General features: G+C 43.7%; 1 pseudogene; it reads left to right on the forward strand.

The window, feature by feature from the left end:
- The first annotated feature begins 2800 nt into the window (after nt 1-2800).
- Nucleotides 2801-13863, forward strand: LOC135559520 (phospholipid phosphatase-related protein type 3-like; annotated as a pseudogene).
- The last annotated feature ends 1889 nt before the right edge of the window (nt 13864-15752 follow it).

Below are 15752 nucleotides of genomic sequence, written 5' to 3' on the forward strand. Positions count from 1 at the left end.
GAGAGAGAGAGAGAGCGTACTCCCGAGATAAGGAGGCCCAGGGTGTGTTGTTGACTGATATGATATTGAGGCCTCTGGTTATAATTGGGGTCTGGGTATTGCCGATAGGATATTGGAACCTCTGGTTATAAATGGGGTCTGAGTCTAGCCGACAGTCTGACACGATAATGGGCCTCTGTTTCTAAATGCGCTCTGGGTCTAGCCGACAGTCTGATGCAGACATACAGTATGATAACAATAGCTGCCAATGAGGCTTTACCACAAACACAATTCATTACATTTGAATGCTGATTCAGTCAGGAAACAGAGTTCAAAAGACATTCTGAAATGTACCTTTTCTCTCCATGGCTAACTACCAGGAAGTTTGAAAAGATAGGCTGAGTGGGCAGGGAGCTTATATTCATGAGCTCACCTTGACTGACAGCTCTTTGAAACACCTTAACTGACAGCTCTTTGAAACACCTTGACTGACAGCTCTTTGAAACACCTTGACTGACAGCTCTTTGAAACACCTATGTCAAGCAACTTGGATACAGTGACCAGTGTTGCAGTAAAATCATCTCAAGCTAATTTGCTGATGCACAAAGCAACTCAAACAACATTGAAATTGGATCAATTTCATCATGAGGCCAATGGTAACTTTAAAACAGTTTAAGGGCTGTAATTGGTGAAAACCGAGGATGGATCAACAACATTGTAGTTACTCCACAATACTAACCTAATTGACAGAGTGAAAAGAAGGAAGCCTGTACAGAATACAAATATTCCAAAACATGCATCCTGTTTGCAACAAGGAACTAAAGTAATATTTAAGTGACAAAGCAATTCACTTTTTTGTCCTGAATACAAAGTGTTATGTTTGGGGCAAATCCAATACAACACATTACTGAGTACAACACTCCATATTTTCAAGCATAGTGGTGGCTGCATCATGGTATGGGTATGCTTGTAATTGTTAAGGTCTGGGGAGTTTTTCAGGACAAAAAAATAATGGAATGGAGCGTAGCACAGGAAAAATCCTAGAGGAAAACCAGGTTCAGTTTGCTTTCCATCAGACAGCAGAACAATAACCTAAAACACAAGGCCAAATCTACGCTTGAGTTTCTGACCAAGAAGACAGTGAATGTTCCTGAGTGGCCATGTTAATGTTTTGACTTAAATCTACTGGAAAAATCTATGGCAAGACCTGAAAATGGTTGTCAGTAATGATCAACAACCAATTTTACAGAGCTTGAAGAATTTTTAAAATAATAATTGGCAAATGTTGCACAATCCAGGTGTGGAAATCTCTTAAAGACTCACAGCTGTAATCGTTGTCAAATGTGCTTCTACAAAGTATTGACTCAGGGTTGTGAATACATATGTAAAATGAGATATTTCAGTTTTTAATTTGAAATAAATATACAACAATTTCAAAAAACATGTTTTCACTTTGTCACTATGGGGTATTGTGTGTAGATGGGTGAGAAAAATATATATTCAATCCATTTTGAATTCAGTTTGTAAGTGTAACACAACGACATGTGGAAAAGGTCAAGGGGTATGAATACTTTCTGAAGGCACCGTTCATGTAGATTGGTTCAGTTGGGTGAAGTCCACCATCTACTGGCCAAAACATATTTATTGTGGCATGTGGTATCCTGTGGCCAGAATTTGTGTTCTGCATATGGTTCATAGACGGAGAGGAGGGGACAGGGAAGAGATGAAAGGATGAAGAGGATGCCTCTAACCACTAGCAGCTGTAAATTGGGACACACGTTTATAAAGACACTCAGACCCATGCGCTCTAAACATATTTCAATCATTTACTTCTGTATTTATTCATGTAAACAGAACCAAATGAAAAGTAGCCCTACCACATGTACAGGCAGAAGATATCAATAGAGCTACTGATTGCTGTGGTATTTCTAGTGACCAGGCTGGATTTACAGAGAATACAGGTAGAGATAGAATCATATGTTTAGTGCTGATAGGTTGGAGTCTTCTCTGTTGTCTGTAGGTTAGTGCTGATAGGTTGGAGTCTTCTCTGTTGTCTGCAGGCTAGTGCTGATAGGTTGGAGTCTTCTCTGTTGTCTGTAGGTTAGTGCTGATAGGTTGGAGTCTTCTCTGTTGTCTGTAGGTTAGTGCTGATAGGTTGGAGTCTTCTTTATATGTATTTATGAGTGAGTGATGCGTTTATTAGCAGCCCAGCTGTGACCAGTCCAGGAGAAAAGGGTGGGTGGGCGGGTGGGTAGGGTGTCTCATGGTGTATGTGTATTTATAACCGTTGGGGAAAGGTTTGAATGTGTACATGTCAAGGTAAATCACACAGTCAGAGGCAGAAGATGTGTGAGTGCGCGCGTGCACGTTTGTTGAACGAAGAGACGCAAATACACACCGCAGCAGCAGTCACAGGCACGTGGTCAGAACCCAACCCAACCCAACCCCACCCTACTGGACTAGGTCTACCCACAACAAAACTAACCAAATATGAAAAGAGGAAGAGAGATGGGGGGTTCAGCATCTTTTTGCCTAAAATTAATAGCCTTTACATTTAAAATAGAATGTTCTAAAAGGGTAATATATTCGAAGAAACCCTCAACAATCAAACAGACACACATGCTTTCACTCATGCACGCGCATACCCAAACACACACCAAAATCCATCGCTTTGTTTTTCCCAGTATTATGGTGGTGGCACTCCTCCATTAGGAATTTGTAGTGGTGAGAGGAGGGGCGTTTGTGTATGTGTGAAGGAGCATTCGGTCTCCTCCCCTCGTCTCCCCCCGCCCCCCATGCCTTTGTGTGCGCGAGGCTCTCTGTGAGCGGCGGTTCTTCAAGTGAGATATCGGTTCGTTTCTGAGCGCTGTTTGAGTTTGTGTGGGCTGTTCGAACATAGCGTGGCTGACTGGGACTGGGGTGAACCGGTAGAAGGCACGTGAAACCTCTGAGTTTATTCACACATGCGCGATCAGAAGGGAAAATAACGGAGAAATATCGAATATAGGACTTTTCCCTTTCGTTTTACCCATCTATCATTCTCTCGTCCTCTCTATCCGTGGATAATCTGACCAACCCAAACAACCTAATGTGTGTGTATGTGTGTTTTGGGGGCGTAAAACAACTGGCAGCGCGTGAAGATGGATTAACGTTTGAACGGAAAACTGGAGCAGCACGCTAGACCTCGGCGAGGGGGGAGGGCAAAACGGGCCTCTGCTAACACACACAACCCGCGGGACAGAGGTAATTTAGCGCTCCGTTTCTTGCTGTGTGTGTGTGTGTGTGTGTGTGTGTGTGTGTGTGTGTGTGTGTGTGTGTGTGTGTGTGTGTGTGTGTGTGTGTGTGTGTGGAGGAGAGGCAAGGCAGGGTGAGTCTGACACTAGTGTCTGGGAGAATCGATGTTTTTTAATCAGGACAGTTTTTTTCTCTCTCTCTGAGTTCAGGACCATGCAGTGGACAGCGCCATAGTTACAGTAGAATAACTCCGGGTAAAAGGAGTATGTGTCGCATTGTGTGTGTCTCAACTCCCTGCTTCTCTCTCTCTGAGTTCAGGACCATGCAGTGGACAGCGCCATAGTTACAGTAGAATAACTCCGGGCAAAAGGAGTATGTGTTGCATTGTGTGTATCTCAACTCCCTGCTTCTCTCTCTCTGAGTTCAGGACCATGCAGTGGACAGCACCATAGTTACAGTAGAATAACTCCGGGCAAAAGGAGTATGTGTCGCATTGTGTGTGTCTCAACTCCCTGCTTCTCTCTCTCTGAGTTCAGGACCATGCAGTGGACAGCGCCATAGTTACTGTAGAATAACTCCGGGAAAAAGGAATATGTGTCGCATTGTGTGTGTCTCAACTCCCTGCTTCTTTCTCTCTGAGTTACTGTAACTATGGCACTGTCCTGGGTCCACTCCATTGTCCTGAATTTAGAGAGAGGGTTAGAGAGAGAGAAGTGGGAAACAGATAGCACACCATTGAGGCTTGTGTGTGTGTTTGTGTGTGTGTTTGTGTGTGTGTGTGTTTGTGTGTGTGTGTGTGTGTGTTTGTGTTCTGATGTTCCGTTCATTTGGACTTGAGGGACCAACCCAACAGATGTGCATTCAGCTATTAACTATTAGCTTCGGGTTGCTTCAAAGGACCAGTCCGAGACCAAGCAGATGTTTGCCCATGTGGAAGTAGTAGCAGAATATGACTTAACAAGCTGATAATGTGCAACAACACCTCGGTAATGTATGCCACCTGGAACGCCACCAGGGTGATGACTAACCCCTCCCCTTCTGTCTGTTCCTAGACTCTGATTGGACCAACACCAGGATGATGTCGTCACCAAAAGCCAAGACCAAGAAGAAACCTCCCAAAGACAGCATGACACTTCTACCATGCTTCTACTTCATAGAGGTGTGTGGATGTGCATACATGTATGTCCAATATAACTGCATTTAATGTATACCACTCACTATGGCTGTTAGTAAGACAATATCTCCCTCTTTACCTCTCTCCCTTTCTTTCTCTCTCTCCCCTGCTCGCTCCCTCCCTCTCTCTCTCGCTCTCTGTGTCTGTCTCTCTCTCTTTCTTTCTGTCTAGCTCCCCATCGTCCTCTCCTCCCTTGTCTCTCTCTACTTCATGGAGTTGACAGACCTGTTGTCCCCGGCGACCCCTGGGTTCCATTGCTATGACCGTGACCTGTCGTTGCCCTACCTGGAGACAGGAGACGAACTGATCCCTCTGCTGATGTTACTGAGCCTGGCCTTCGCAGGACCGGCGGCCTCGGTTAGTACACACACCGTCAGAACCTAGAATCAATAGACTGATCAATGAACAGCCTATCAGAGTGCATGACTAATTGTGTGTGTGTGTGTGTGTGTGTGTGAATAGATCATGCTAGGTGAAGGGCTGGTGTATTGTTACCAGTCCCGAGTCAAACAGAGTAAAGCTGAAGGATCCATCATCGCTGGAGGGTGTAACTTCAACTCCTTCCTACGGAGGACTGTTCGCTTTGTTGGTACATACCTGTTAGTTACGCTTGAATCCTCAAGGGGGAGTAGACAGGTGTACACTTCATTTAATAATGCTAGCCTAGAGAATCTACATCAGAGAGTAATGATAGCCTAGGGAGAGAATCTACATCAGCGAGTAATGCTAGCCTAGGGAGAGAATCTACATCAGAGAGTAATGCGAGCCTAGAGAATCTACATCAGAGAGTAATGCGAGCCTAGAGAATCTACATCAGAGAGTAATGCTAGCCTAGGGAGAGAATCTACATCAGAGAGTAATGCTAGCCTAGGGAGAGAATCTATATCAGAGAGTAATGATAGCCTAGGGAGAGAATCTACATCAGAGAGTAATGCTAGCCTAGGGAGAGAATCTACATCAGAGATTAATGATAGCCTAGGGAGAGAATCTACATCAGAGAGTAATGATAGCCTAGGGAGAGAATCTACTTCAGAGAGTAGTGATAGCCTAGGGAGAGAATCTACATCAGAGAGTAATGCTAGCCTAGGGAGAGAATCTATATCAGAGAGTAATGATAGCCTAGGGAGAGAATCTACATCAGAGAGTAATGCTAGCCTAGGGAGAGAATCTACATCAGAGAGTAATGATAGCCTAGGGAGAGAATCTACATCAGAGAGTAATGATAGCCAAGGGAGAGAATCTACATCAGAGAGTAATGATAGCCTAGGGAGAGAATCTCCCTCTCTCTCTGCTCCTTCCTTTCATCCCTTCTCCCTGTCTCCCTCTCTCTCTCCTCCATCCCTTCTCCCTGTCTCCCCCTCTCTCTCCTCCATCCCTTCTCGCTGTCTCCCCCTCTCTCTCCTCCATCCCTTCTCCCTGTCTCCCCCTCTCTCTCCTCCATCCCTTCTCTCTGTCTCCCCCTCTCTCTCCTCCATTCCTTCTCCCTGTCTCCCCCTCTCTCTCCTCCATCCCTTCTCCCTGTCTCCCCCTCTCTCTCCTCCATCCCTTCTCCCTGTCTCCCCCTCTCTCCTCCTCCATCCCTTCTCCCTGTCTCCCCTTCTCTCCTCCTCCATCCCTTCTCCCTGTCTCCCCCTCTCTCTCCTCCATCCCTTCTCCCTGTCTCCCCCTCTCTCTCCTCCATCCCTTCTCCCTGTCTCCCCCTCTCTCCTCCTCCATCCTTCTCCCTGTTTCCCGCTCTCTCCTCCTCCATCCCTCGTCCTTCTCTCCCAGGTGTTCATGTGTTTGGTCTCCTGGCAACAGCCCTAATGACGGACATCATCCAATTGGCTACTGGTTATCCCACCCCTTTCTTCCTGACTGTCTGTCAGCCCAATTACACGCTGCCTGGGATATCATGTGACCAGAACAACTACATCACACAGGACATCTGCTCTGGGAAAGATCTGTATGCCATCCTGTCAGCCAGGTAAAAAATAAAACACACACACACACATACACACACACACACACACACACACACACACACACACACACACTTTGTGTTCTCCAGCTTCAATTAAACCTCCACCTCTCATTCTCTCTCTCTGCATCACGTCTCTCTCTCTCTCCCTGATTCTTACTCTCCCTCTCCTTCTCTTCAGGAAAGCATTTCCGTCCCAGCATGCAACGCTCTCTGGCTTCTCTGCTGTCTACATCTCTGTAAGCACTGACAGCTACTAACTTGTCTGCCTGTCTGCCTGCCTGCCTGACTGCCTGCCTGACTGCCTGACTTTATGAAGATGCATTTGAAGTTAAAATTGGAAACATTGCCATCCGCAATAGTTCTAACTTTGTGTGTGTGTGCATGCATACTTCCGTGTGTGTGTGTGTAGATGTATTTGAACAGTGTGATCAGCAGTAGTACTAAGCTGTTGAAGCCGGTGCTGGTGTTTGGATACTGTCTGGCTGCGGGTATAGCCGGACTGACTCAGATCACACAACACCGCTGCCATCCCAGAGATGTCTATGTTGGCTACGCCATAGGAGCTGGCATAGGAGTCTACCTGGTGAGTGTGTGTGTGTGGGGGTGTGCGACTTTGTGTTTGTGCGGGACTTTGTGTGTGTCTGGGGGGGGGAGGGGGGGTAGACTGAGACAGAGACAGAGAGAGATGGGAATTAATCATCTTTTAAGAGTTCTCAGGGGGAGAATTTCACTGTTATTTTTTTAGAAGGCCTGTCTCAACAGATTTCACGTTTCTATCCCTCTCTCTCTATCGCCATCTCCACCTCTCCTTCCCCTCCCTCCGTACCCTCCCTCTAGTCTCTGTATGCAGTAGGTAACTTCAGGTCATCCGAGGAGGACTGCCTCCCCCAGCCTGTCCGGAGGGCTGCGTCCCCCCAGCAGCAGAGGGAGGTGGTGGTGAGGGGAAGAGCCCAGAGAGGTCATGCTTCTCAGCACGGCTCTCTGTACCGCAGCAAGACACCCAGACCCTCAGACAGCAGGGAGGAACTGGGCACTGGACACTGCAAGGTACGAGATGAAGGGAGACAGGTTGTGTTGTCGTGGTTAGTATTAGTAGTTAGCCACACTATGTTGTTCTGTAGGTTCGTAGGGAGAAGGCCAGCGTAGCATCTCTGAAGAGGGCCAGCGCTGACGTGGAGCTCCTGGCACCCCGCGGCACCATGGGAAAGGGAACCATGGTAACATTCAGCAATACCTTACCCCGCGTCGCCAACGGCAGCAGCAGCACCTCGCCCCCCGGAGACGACCCCTCCAATCAGCGGCACATGACCTTCCACCTGTCCTTCGACCCCCGCAGGTCACAACCAAGGTACGTTTGTGACTAGTGTGTGTTGTAGGTGTGTGTCATACAACCCTGGTATTAATCGTCAAGTCAAACACATCATGTGTGATCTCAGGCTGCGACCCCCGCTGGTGCAGGAGTGGAGACAGCAGCGCTCTACGGAGAGACGGAGCGAGGAGGAGGGAGAGACGGACACATCTGGAGGAGAGGGAGGAGCAGGAGGAGGGGGCGAGGCAGGGGAGACAGGGGTGATGAATCCTCCCTCCCTTTATCCGATGGTACAGTCGGCCAATAGAGCCGTTGCCACAGCTACCCCAGCGCCAGCCCCACTAGTGCATATCCCTAAGGAGGGGATTAGACACCCCCCTACTGTCTCCCCTCTACCTCCTTCTGTCTCCTCTCTACCTCCCCCCGTCTCCCCTAAGAGCGCGGTGACGCATGCCAAGTTGATGTCACTCAACCAGGGAGGGGAACGAGTCAGGGAGGGGCCTATCCCTGTGACGACTCCGCGTGTGCCCCACCAGCCGCCCAATCAGCCGCCCAATCAGCCGCGAGTGGCGCAGGTGAGATAAATATCAAATCTGAGTTAGTTAAAATGAACTGTTGATTTACATTCTAACTAGCTGAAGTAACTAGCTAAATCAACTGTTGATTTACGTTCTAACTAGCTGAAGTAACTAGCTAAATGAACTCTTGATTTACATTCTAACTAGCTGAAGTAACTAGCTAAATGAACTGTTGATTTACATTCTAACTAGCTGAAGTAACTAGCTAAATGAACTGTTGATTTACGTTCTAACTAGCTGAAGTAACTAGCTAAATCAACTGTTGATTTACATTCTAACTAGCTGAAGTAACTAGCTTAATGAACTGTTGATTTACATTCTAACTAGCTGAAGTAACTAGCTAAATGAACTGTTGATTTACATTCTAACTAGTGAAGTAACTAGCTAAATGAACTGTTGATTTACATTCTAACTAGTGAAGTAACTAGCTAAATGAACTGTTGATTTACATTCTAACTAGTGAAGTAACTAGCTAAATGAACTGTTGATTTACATTCTAACTAGTGAAGTAACTAGCTAAATTAACTGTTGATTTATATTCTAACTAGCTGAAGTAACTAGCTAAAGGAACTGTTGATTTACATTCTAACTAGTGAAGTAACTAGCTAAATGAACTGTTGATTTACATTCTAACTAGTGAAGTAACTGCTAAATTAACTATTTACTAACTAGCTGAAAACTGAACTGTTGATTTACATTCTAACTAGCTGAAGTAACTAGCTAAATGAACTGTTGATTTACATTCTAACTAGCTGAAGTAACTAGCTAAATGAACTGTTGATTTACATTCTAACTAGTGAAGTAACTAGCTAAATGAACTGTTGATTTACATTCTAACTAGTGAAGTAACTAGCTAAATGAACTGTTGATTTATATTCTAACTAGCTGAAGTAACTAGCTAAATGAACTGTTGATTTACATTCTAACTAGCTGAAGTAACTAGCTAAATGAACTGTTGATTTACATTCTAACTAGTGAAGTAACTAGCTAAATCAACTGTTGATTTACATTCTAACTAGCTGAAGTAACTAGCTAAATGAACTGTTGATTTACATTCTAACTAGCTGAAGTAACTAGCTAAATGAACTGTTGATTTACATTCTAACTAGCTGAAGTAACTAGCTAAATGAACTGTTGATTTACATTCTAACTAGTGAAGTAACTAGCTAAATGAACTGTTGATTTACATTATAACTAGCTGAAGTAACTAGCTAAATGAACTGTTGATTTACATTCTAACTAGCTGAAGTAACTAGCTAAATGAACTGTTGATTTACATTCTAACTAGCTGAAGTAACTAGCTAAATGAACTGTTGATTTACATTCTAACTAGCTGAAGTAACTAGCTAAATCAACTGTTGATTTACGTTCTAACTAGCTGAAGTAACTAGCTAAATGAACTCTTGATTTACATTCTAACTAGCTGAAGTAACTAGCTAAATGAACTGTTGATTTACATTCTAACTAGCTGAAGTAACTAGCTAAATGAACTGTTGATTTACGTTCTAACTAGCTGAAGTAACTAGCTAAATCAACTGTTGATTTACATTCTAACTAGCTGAAGTAACTAGCTTAATGAACTGTTGATTTACATTCTAACTAGTGAAGTAACTAGCTAAATGAACTGTTGATTTACATTCTAACTAGCTGAAGTAACTAGCTAAATGAACTGTTGATTTACATTCTAACTAGCTGAAGTAACTAGCTAAATGAACTGTTGATTTACATTCTAACTAGCTGAAGTAACTAGCTAAATGAACTGTTGATTTACATTCTAACTAGCTGAAGTAACTAGCTAAATGAACTGTTGATTTACATTCTAACTAGCTGAAGTAACTAGCTAAATGAACTATTGATTTACATTCTAACTAGCTGAAGTAACTACCTAAATGAACTGTTGATTTACATTCTAACTAGCTGAAGTAACTAGCTAAATTAACTGTTGATTTACATTCTAACTAGCTGAAGTAACTAGCTAAATCAACTGTTGATTTACATTCTAACTAGCTGAAGTAACTAGCTAAATCAACTGTTGATTTACATTCTAACTAGCTGAAGTAACTATCTAAATCAACTGTTGATTTACATTCTAACTAGTGAAGTAACTAGCTAAATGAACTGTTGATTTACATTCTAACTAGCTGAAGTAACTAGCTAAATGAACTGTTGATTTACGTTCTAACTAGTGAAGTAACTAGCTAAATGAACTGTTGATTTACATTCAAACTAGTGAAGTAACTAGCTAAATGAACTGTTGATTTACATTCTAACTAGTGAAGTAACTAGCTAAATTAACTGTTGATTTACATTCTAACTAGCTGAAGTAACGAGCTAAATGAACTGTTGATTTACATTCTAACTAGCTGAAGTAACTAGCTAAATGAACTGTTGATTTACATTCTAACTAGCTAAATGAACTGTTGATTTACATTCTAACTAGCTGAAGTAACTAGCTAAATGAACTGTTGATTTACGTTCTAACTAGTGAAGTAACTAGCTAAATGAACTGTTGATTTACATTCAAACTAGTGAAGTAACTAGCTAAATGAACTGTTGATTTATGTTCTAACTAGTGAAGTAACTAGCTAAATGAACTGTTGATTTACATTCAAACTAGTGAAGTAACTAGCTGAATGAACTGTTGATTTACATTCAAACTAGTGAAGTAACTAGCTAAATGAACTGTTGATTTACGTTCTAACTAGTGAAGTAACTAGCTAAATCAACTGTTGATTTACGTTCTAACTAGCTGAAGTAACTAGCTAAATTAACTGTTGATTTACATTCTAACTAGCTGAAGTAACTAGCTAAATGAACTGTTGATTTACATTCTAACTAGTGAAGTAACTAGCTAAATCAACTGTTGATTTACATTCTAACTAGTGAAGTAACTAGATAAATGAACTGTTGATTTACATTCTAACTAGCTGAAGTAACTAGTTAAATGAACTGTTGATTTACATTCTAACTAGCTGAAGTAACTAGCTAACCATCTCCTCTGTTCATCCTATAGGTCATTGCCATGTCCAAGCAGCATGGACCAATCAGCTCCTCTGCCAAGGGCTCTGACTCCACCTCTTCCTGTGGGGGAGGGTCTTCAACAGGAAGCTCTGAGTCGCCGTACTACCGGGTCCCCTCCGACCGCGACAGCCACACCGGGAGTGTTACCGGGAGCGTTAACGGGAGTATTGTCACCATAGACGCTCACGCCCCTCATCACCCTGTGGTCAGGGTGTCTAGCAGTGTCAGTACCGGGAGTAACGGGACCCTGGGGGGCAGAGTAACAGCTGCCGGTAACGGGACCCCCTGGGAGCGGAGGAACACCACCAGCGGGAGCGTCGGTGAGCAGGGCCAGAGGGGGGCGCTGCAGCGCCAGGAGAAAGTCTCCGCACCGGAATATCGGGAATACCGAACACTTCCTGTGAAATCAGACTCTATCTGCTCCTCCTCGCCCAGCGAGACCGATTCCTCCACCCTGCCTCCCCCTCCTCAACCCATCTCCTCCCCCCTCCCTCCCCCTTCTCCCCCTCCTACTCACCCCTTCCTCCCCCTCCTCCCCACTTCTACTCCCCTCTCCCTCCCCTCCTCATCCAGATCTGCTGTTGGACAGTTACTCCCCCTCCCCCGCTCTATGACCCTCCCCCGCCGGCCCACTGTCTCAGCCCACAGCCGTGCTGATCAAGAAGTCTATTACAAGACCATGCAGACGGAGAGGAGATTATAACGCGACATAGAGGAGTTATAATAGACAGTAACACTACTAAAAACAGACTACGAGGTCAGAAGAGAAAATAGGGGACCTTACAGAGCGTGAGGTTATAAGACGACATAGATAAATTAAGATAGACAGTAGTACCTCTACATAACCATACAGTCAGGGGACGTTATTAAATGTAACACATTTTGGGGAGACCTAACAGTCAGGGGACGTTATTAAATGTGACACCGTTTGGGGAGACCTAACAGTCAGGAGAACTACTACATGACTTAAATGAGTGAGAGGAGGTTATGAGACGACTTAGGAGTTAAAATGTAATATAATGGAGGTTATAACTTGGCGTAGAGGAGTCACAATAATCCAGAACACTACTTCAATACTGAGAGGGTCCAGATGGAAACAGACAAATAGCTGATCTACAAGACACTGCAGAGTAGGAGAAGGACATGAGATGACTTAAAGAAGTTAAGATGCGACATAACAGCAAAACCTACAAGACATTGCAGAGTAAGACTTGGGAGGACTGTTAAGTTAAGGTCTAACAGTAGTGGAGGTTATAACGCGACATAGAACACTGCTAAGTCAGGGTCTAACAGTGGAGGTGGAGCGTGTGAACGAAGGTCTTCAGGAGACTGGATCACTAAAGACAACAGAAACAATAGCAGCTCTAGTAGTTGGTTTACCACCGACTACCATCTGACTAGACTATACAATTATACTGACTATACTCACCAGCTGTACTATACTGTATATAGGATCTCTCTCAGGTTTCCATTCCACTGACTTACTGTAGAGACGAAGAAGAGGAGGAGAAAAGGAGGAAGGGAAGTGAACATCTTGGAGAGGATTACTACAGTAAACAAAGAGGGGGAGACAAAGACTGGAGGGAACATTTGGCTTAACAATGTGAACAGAGCCACACACACACACACACACACACACACACACACACACACACACACACACACACACACACACACACACAGCTGTGGGAAGTAACACACACACAGCTGTGGGAAGTAGTTTGCTGGTGGGGTTCCGCGCTACAGACCGCTAACACAGTGCACTACTTTTAGGAAAATAGAATTTTGGGATTTTAGATATGATTTTGAATTCAGATTAAAACACACACACACACACACACACACAGCTGTGGGAAGTAGTTTGCTGGTGGGGTTCCGCGCTACAGACCGCTAACACAGTGCACTACTTTTAGGAAAATTGAATTTTGGGATTTTAGATATGATTTTGAATTCAGATTAAAACACACACACACACACACACACACACACACACACACACACACACACACACACACACACACACACACACACACACACACACACACACACACACACACACACACACACACACACACACACACACACACACACACACATACAGACTCAACTCCAATTGTATAAAATTACATGCAATAATATAAATTATTTTTAAGCTCATTTGTTGCTAATCAAACCCCCACTGACAACACAATAAGATAAATGGTGACTAAAGACTGTATAGACTTGTGGGTGTGGTCTGTGTGCATCGGTTGCCTAGCAGCAGAATGACTTGTTCTGTAGTGGATATCCTCTTTTGATAATAGAACTGTTGAATACTGGTGTTAGTCTGCATGTGTATGTATGTGTGTGAGGGTGTGTCTGTCTTGCATGTGTGTTTCTGTGTGTGAATGAGTGTATTCTACTTCATTGTGTTTCTATGAACTTGTATTATGACCTCTAAGAAACAGAAATGCTGCCTTTTCCAGAGATGTCATTTATTTACCTTTTTGTCTTTATTACCAATGTAAATACTAATATTATATTACTGTCCTTTTTCATGGGCTACTGTTTTTTTAAACTTGTGTTTCCAGGTAATGGTTTTAAACTCCTTGACTAAGGAAACGTCTATTTGCAAATTCATTGAATTTTGTGTGACTGACTAGCATTGGTGGTTTGTGTCTCAAGACCGTGTTAGCCCACTGAGCTGAAGCACAGACATTAGGTTGGAGGAGTCTTTAGTTGTCAAGAATACAGATGTTATCCCTGGAGTAGTGAAAAAGATCCTCTATTCTCACACAAACACACACACACACACACACACACACACACACACACACACACACACACACACACACACACACACACACACACACACACACACACACCCACACACACACACACACACACACACACACACACACACACACACACACACACACACACACTCCATCACAGACATCTCAACACTCTGCAGCAGTGTGTGTGTGTGTAGACCTGTCCGGAGGACTGAGGTGGCCTTCATATGATTAGTGATTCAACAGAACAACACAAAGGCCTCCGCTCTGTCTGTCTCATTCCCTTCTCTGTCTCAAACCCTTCTCTCTGTCTCTCCATATCTTTCTCTACTGTCTGTCCATATCGCTCTCTCTACTGTCTGTTCATATCTCTTACTGTCTCTACTGTCTGTCCATATCGCTCTCTCTACTGTCTGTTCATATCTCTTACTGTCTCTACGGTCTGTCCATATCTCTTTCTCTATCTACTGTGTCCATAGCTCTTTCTCTCTCTGTCTGTCCATATCTCTTTCTCTCTCTACTGTGTCCATATCTATTTCTCTCTCTACTGTGTCCATATCTCTTTCTCTCTCTACTGTCTGTCCATATCTCTTTCCCTATACTGTCTGTCCATATCTCTCTACAGTGTCCATATCTCTCTCTACAGTGTCCATATCTCACTCTACAGTGTCCATTTCTCTCTCTACTGTGTCCATATCTCTCGCTACTGTGTCCATATCTCTTAATATCTCTACTGTCTGTCAATTTCTCTCTGTACTGTGTCCATATCTCTCTCTACTGTCTGTCCATTTCTCTCTCTACTGTGTCCATATCTCACTCTACTATCTGTCCATATCTCTTTCTACTGTCTGTCCATATCTCTCTCTACTGTCTGTCCATATATCTCTCTACTGTGTCCATATCTCTCTCTACTGTATCCATATCTCTCTCTACTGTCTGTCCATATCTCGTACTGTCTCACTTCTCACAGAGATATGAAGGGACGGAGATGGAGAAAGAGAGAACAACAAACAGTGATGCAGAAAGATGTATTTTAGGATGCGTGGGTTAATGTGTGTGTGTTCTAACATGCGTGACTAAGACTAAAATATCCTGCAGGCTTCACACAGACCAGAGTCACTGGGAATGAGGACCGTGTGTGTGCATATATATTCCCCTACCTCTGCTCCGTATGCCTGAGTAAATATGTCAATATGTCAGATGTATAACATCCATACATTTAGATACAACTGTTGTCTGACCTCATTTTGTTCCCTGTGACACACACACACTCACACACACACACTCAGATAAATCTGAGATTTGATTCATACGAGTGATGCGCAGCAGTGTTCTAATTGCTCGTCAGGATCATGTAATCAGAGCGTGTGATTTTGGGTGGATTAACGATGAGAGGTTTGTCTTTTAATTTCACAGCAAATTACTATAACTGGGTGATTGTGTGTATGTGTTGGGGGGGGGGCATCTCTGTGTTGCTAAATATCACAGAATTGAGGGAAAGACAAAATGAAAATTGTTATTACTATGACAGTGAAATATTATAATATTTTCCTTCTCATCCATGAAAGAATGTTTCAGTTGCTTAGTTGAGTAGGTTGTGTGTGTGTGTGTGTGTGAGAGAGTGTGAGAGAGAGAGAGAGAGAGAGAGAGAGAGAGATCCAGGCACCACCTTGTGGTATAGACTGTCATTACAGTCTGTGGTCATTCATTGCATTAAAAC

This window comes from Oncorhynchus nerka, linkage group LG2 (assembly GCF_034236695.1).
Source record: "Oncorhynchus nerka isolate Pitt River linkage group LG2, Oner_Uvic_2.0, whole genome shotgun sequence".
In the NCBI taxonomy this organism is placed as follows: domain Eukaryota; kingdom Metazoa; phylum Chordata; class Actinopteri; order Salmoniformes; family Salmonidae; genus Oncorhynchus; species Oncorhynchus nerka.